This window comes from Gastrolobium bilobum, unplaced genomic scaffold (assembly GCF_033153095.1).
Source record: "Gastrolobium bilobum isolate Gb01-03AN ecotype WA unplaced genomic scaffold, APGP_CSIRO_Gbil_v1 utg328834, whole genome shotgun sequence".
Classification (NCBI taxonomy): Eukaryota; Viridiplantae; Streptophyta; class Magnoliopsida; order Fabales; family Fabaceae; genus Gastrolobium; species Gastrolobium bilobum.
The window spans coordinates 32,266-38,676 of record NW_026898210.1 but is presented as its reverse complement, the minus strand read 5'-3'; the positions used below and the strand labels follow the sequence as shown (position 1 = coordinate 38,676).

Sequence of the window (6,411 nt, the reverse complement as noted above, 5' to 3'; positions counted from 1 at the left end):
CCGGTCCAGAATCTGGCTCAGGTGCAGTGGCACATGAGCAGTCCGTGTTTCTCCATTTTTTTCAGGCCGAAGATCAACCCAGAATTTCCTCAAATTTTGAAACAAGGTAAAGGACATCTCAACCTTCAAAATGGCGTATGGCACATCCCTATTGGACCTCTATGGAGGGAGATATGCTCTCCCGAAGTTCGCCTAAAATCTGCTAATTCTACAGAAAATTCGCGAGAGTTTCCTTTGTTTTTCCAATAATCCCAAATTTGTATAAGTGGTCTATGACCTCAAATGGTACCTAATAATCAGTGGGTGGCACACACAAGGACCAACAATGCCTTGGGGCTCTTACATCCCACAATATACAACAATCCCATATCATATACAGTAATGTACATGCATGATCCATAACTCTACATATATCACATTAAAAGGTGGCTATGTGTCATAACTACAACATCCTACATCAACCTACATAAACATAATACATCACAGTGTATATATAAATACAACAGACTCCCAAAATAAGCAGGCAACATCCATGCTCAGATCTACTCCTCAACCACGAGCCTCTTGCCCCGAGAACGATCGTCAACTGCTGCGATACCTGAAATATGTCCCCATAACGCGGGGTGAGAATGAATCTCAATAAACTTGGGGTTTATGGAGCAGTCTCCACCCAAGAGTCCACTTCCTGCAAGAAAATATCAAGTACCAAGACATAGATAACACCATATAGTCCATATTAGAATTTTCGTATCATATATCTTTTCTGATAATTCTCATTTATTCTTATAACGTACCTTCTTATTAATCTTAAGTATGTTCATGTCTTATGTATAAATAAGGCTTTCATCTTATATTTGTAATATCGTATCGTAATCAATAGCATACTCATAATGATCAGAGAACTAAAGTTTCCTCGGCTATACCTTATGTACACCGTGATCATATCCATAAATGCTTCCTCTGTTCAGAAATCATAACTCACACTTCCAAGGCTTTATTTCATTGAAGATCATATCATATTAACTTATCATAACAAAAATAATATCATATGCATGCACTATATGAATGCAACTACGCAAAGTATCAATATTAACAACAATTATATCCATACGGAAACCATAATCGCCACTAATCATGGCAGAACAAAAAGGCTGAGAAAACTCCTAAACCGAAAGCTTACCTGAACGCTTTTCGTCTCTACAACTTGTTATCCAAGAAGTTTGTGCAATTAGCTATCCACGCATAGTCCGCCTCACTTGATTCGAATCCCTTGGATTCACACCCCTTGGTTTTCACTGGTACCATTATAATGTACCGTTAATGACAGTTAATTACATTACTTGTAATACACGTAAACAACATTCTGTAGGTTACATTCGATCCTTAACTTAGTGATTTATAAGATCCTATCCATATTCCTTATTTATTACAATTCATCTAATCTCATTCTAATTCACTTCTCATACTAACCGAAATCATACATATACAATTTCATCATGTTTACTTAGCTTAACTCTTGTGAAAGCATTCATAGACTATAATTCCATTAACTTGACATAAAACTAACATCAATTTATTTAGCCATGTAATACATACTGGTCGAATAGTTACATATACATATACTCATGGATTTACCATTTCATCTTAATTAATTCATGCTTCATGTTACTAACAATTGCAAGGAACATCACACACTCCTATTATTAATTAACACCACTCCATGGCCTAAATACATGTATAGCCGAAATGTGCCCATGTAAGTTCCCCACAATTCATCAACTTTTATATCATAAAACAAGCATTCTTTAAGCATACCTACATGATCAATAATCATTCTTCGTCACTCTTGCACTATATGGCCGATTGGCCTATTTAATGATTCCATAATTTTCTTTCAAGCTTTCAATCACTTACATCATATTCAAGGAACCTCCAACACCATTTAGCTTAATGACAACATAATTCCATTCACTTCCATGAAATAGCCGATTGGTACTTATGGATTTTTAAGGATTTTCTCACCACCTCTACTCTTTATCCCTTATTCTCATCAATCTTTAACCAATCATTGAACATGAATTCATATGAAAAATTAATCAAACACATCATGTACCTATTTAAACTACCATAACCGAATAGTTACTATAAGACAAATTGAGAATTCTATCAACTTAACTACATTAATACCAACTTGTTTCAATGTAAGTAACCTTCTAATATATATTTTTTTTGGTCACACACTCACATAAGAACAAGATCAAAACATGTCTTGTGTAATTTATTTTACTTGACCGAATTGGCCTATAAAGGATTCTATAAACTTTCTTCATAAATCCACCCTTAATTTAATTAAAGCAATCACCAACAATCACTTGAAATCAATGTTTCTCTTAGACAATCTAACAAACACATGGTTGGCACCACTTAAACACATTATAGCTTACTTTGTTCATCAACCATATATGTTCCTATCATCCTTTATATCAAATTTCATAATTAATATAACAATCCTCACTAATCATAAAGTGTGTGGTTGTGTTGCTTACACTAGAATTCCAAGGGTATCTTTTAACTTTCACTCAATATTTATTAAACCAATCCTTATTTAATCAAATAAAAATCATAACTTCACTTAGGCATTTTAACAAACACTTGGTTTACATAAATTTTCATGCCTTGGGCAATTGGTTCTTTGTTCTCACAACAATTCCCCTTTGTTAATTTAAAGCTTTTCTATGTTTAGTTTGACATCAAATCTTCAAACAACCACCAACCATGCATAAAATTCATTAAATATTCATGATTAAAACCATCATAAACAGCCCTAATTCCATAGCAACCCACTTGATAAATTTATTTTCAACCATTACAATTGAGATAATTTACCTTATCTACCTTCCACTTCAACTATTCAACAATCCCAAGCTTTAAAGTGTAGAAGACCACATGAAACCCTTTTTACAGCATGTACATCGCATGACAGGGAGAGGATTTTCTTACTATAGAGAGTTTCTTTCAATGAACTACACCTAGGGATATGTTAACAAGATCATAACCTTTACTTGCAACGAAGAAACCTAAGTAGGAAGATGCCTAGAAAACAAGTTGCACTCTTGCCCTTTTCTCTCATAGAAGGTCGCTGCACATGGAGAGTAGAAAAGAAAAGAAATGAGCTTGGGAGACCAACAAAAAAAAAGGGCTGTCGACTTATGGAGCTAGAATAGCTAAGTATATGTATTTTCCATCAATTTGATTTTTGACTTGTCAACACTAATTCTTATTGGCTAATTTAAACCACTTGGACCTCCTTTCTTTCTTTCTTATTTTTTTTTATAACGTTAGCTGCACATTAAGACTGCACATTAAGAGATAAAATGAATAAGAGTGCATGAAACCCAATTGAGGTTATCGTCCTATGAAGCTAAATGTAACTCAATTGATATTTCTTTTACTTAGTAAATCTTTGACCTTCCAAACCTTATTCTTATTTCTTATTTGTTCAACTATTAGTAACTTTTATTGGTTACTCAAATCACACAATAAAAGAAGTAGCGTGAAATGCTACAATAAAAAAAACAAAACAACTTAATAGTCTTGAAAGAACTAGATGATTGCATTTTTTTAGAGCTTTTTGACCTTTAATAATTAAATGCATTTCTATTGGTTGATATTTAATTCTACTTGGACTTAATTTTTAAAAAATTAATCTAAGCATCTTCTAATTAAATTAAAGACACTTAATGCCCAAAATATTTGCCACACAATTTAATTAAACCATCTAATTAAAGTTTAGGCCTTGTTTTAGTACATTACCAAACTAATCCTTAGCTTTCACTATAATAATACCCATGTCCTAAAACATATTTCATAATCATATTTGGGTCCTATTCGACTTGCCTGGAAAAAATTGTAACATCTTATTAATTATTATTTTAATCTAATAATTTATCTCACATAATTTCATTGAATAAGTGTTTAATCTAATTAAACACCTAATTAATTTCTTTTCTCTTAATTTAATATTGAGGGTTGTTATAGGTTACATATAAATAACATAAATTCTCAGACCATAGGATAAAGGGTTACACAGAAATCATGTGTAAGATATTTCCATATTTCCATTTCTTTGTCGTCATGCAACAATGAATTATATTCTAAATCCATCATTCATCGTCATGCAACAACGAATTATATTCTAAATCCATCATTCAATAATAACTCTCCTTCCTTGGCGTCATGCGTGAGATATTACCATAAAAATGATACAATACGAAAAATTTACACCATTTTTGTAACAGGCCTTACCATACACAAAGGCGATGAGGGATGTGAAGGGAAATCTTACTTTGTAACAAAAAATTATGATACCAATCAGTTCAACACACTCCAAAACACATGAAATAGATAAAAGTTAGACGTGCTTACCTTTGAAAAATCTTCCCTTTCAACATACCAAAAATAATAGAATACGTGTCCTCCACGCAATATTCTTTCCTAATAAATGAAAGAGAGCATAGACAAAGTAAATGATAGATATTCTAATATATTAAAATTCTAACTGATCCTCTAACCTACTCACTAACAAAACAAAAAGTGGAGTGCATCTAGACGCACATCTACATTTAATACAATTATTGACAATATATGTTATTCCTTAAAGATATTAAATTTTTTGAGAAATTACAAATATTAAATACATAGAAGAAAACTAATTTAAAATATAACTTTATACCTTAACACAACATGTCTCTGTCTCACCAATTGTGTAGAAGTCTCCTACTCCACGTCCATTTATGTCTCTCCCTTTGTCTCCTATGCGTAGACACTTTTCTTTAATTATATTTAACAATGTCATTTTTTATTCTTGAAAGTAGGGTTGTCCTTGTTCAGGAACATCCATGCCTCTGCTTAATTAATACTTGTTATTAATACACTTGTTAGAAATAATTTTTATAAAAATATTATAATACTAAATTGTACCTCAATCTAAATTTGTATATATTACATAGCTTTACTTTGGTTCCAATTCTAACTAACCTACAATGAAAAAGGAGATCAATTAATAAAAGGTTGGAAGTAATAATACCTCAAGATAAATTTGCATCTCTTTACCTGTAATTTTGACTGTGCTTTTGCAGCCAATGGTTAACCTGGTCTTGTAATATTTTATCCATATCTTCATCATATCCCTTTATCATGTTTGCAGGCATATGTTCTAGTTTCATTTAATTTTTCAGCTCATTTTTATTTGCCTTGTTATATATGTCAATACATGCTTTGAATCCATCGCCGTCAGGCACCAAATCCCATAAAATATGTATTCTCAGAAAATAAATAAATATAGATTAATATTATTTTGACATAATAGTAAATTAGACCAACTCATAATGCACAATTATTTAATCAAATGAAATACATTCCCGGAAGTGTACATATTTGAAACTTCATAGCGTTATATTCCTGAAAAATGTAACATTACAGTCAAAACCACCATAATTTTATTTTTCACTGCAATTATTTAAATTAATAACAAGGAAAACATATGCCTCGTTTGTTGTAACAACATATGCGTCTTCACGTGTACCTTGAGTGTAGATTCTCCTATATAGTGAAATTACAATCTTATGCTTGTGAAAATTATTAGAAATAATGAAAATAAGCCATGGGATGAAGGGTTACATATAAATAACATAACTTCTCAGACCATAGGATAAAGGGTTACACAGAAATCATGTGTAAGATATTTCCCTTTACATGTCGTCATGCATAAGATATTTCCATTTCTTTGTCATCATGCAACAACGAATTATATTCTAAATCCATCATTCAATAATAACTCTCCTTCCTTGGCGTCATGCGTGAGATATTCCCATAAAAATGATACAATACGAAAAATTTACACCATTTTTGTAACAGGCCTTACCATACACAAAGGCGATGAGGGATGTGAAGGGAAATCTTACTTTGTAACAAAAAATTATGATACCAATCAGTTCAACACACTCCAAAACACATGAAATAGATAAAAGTTAGACGTGCTTACCTTTGAAAAATCTTCCCTTTCAACATACCAAAAATAATAGAATACGTGTCCTCCAGGCAATATTCTTTCCTAATAAATGAAAGAGAGCATAGACAAAGTAAATGATAGATATTCTAATATATTAAAATTCTAACTGATCCTCTAACCTACTCACTAACAAAACAAAAAGTGGAGTGCATCTAGACGCACATCTACATTTAATACAATTATTGACAATATATGTTATTCCTTAAAGATATTAAATTTTTTGAGAAATTACAAATATTAAATACGAAGAAGAAAACTAATTTAAAATATAACATTATACCTTAACACAACATGTCTCTGTCTCACCAATTGTGTAGAAGTCTCCTACTCCACGTCCATTT

At 31.6% G+C, this 6,411-nt stretch overlaps 1 long non-coding RNA gene across 1 annotated transcript; it reads right to left on the bottom strand.

Annotated features, from left to right (window-relative positions):
• Nucleotides 1–293: 293 nt before the first annotated feature.
• LOC133313893 (uncharacterized) lies at nt 294–3,191 on the bottom strand. The gene is made up of 3 exons (XR_009751865.1): nt 2,887–3,191; nt 1,181–1,295; nt 294–598 (listed from the first exon to the last, which is right to left on the bottom strand). It is a non-coding gene; the product is annotated as an uncharacterized LOC133313893 (long non-coding RNA).
• Nucleotides 3,192–6,411: the final 3,220 nt, after the last annotated feature.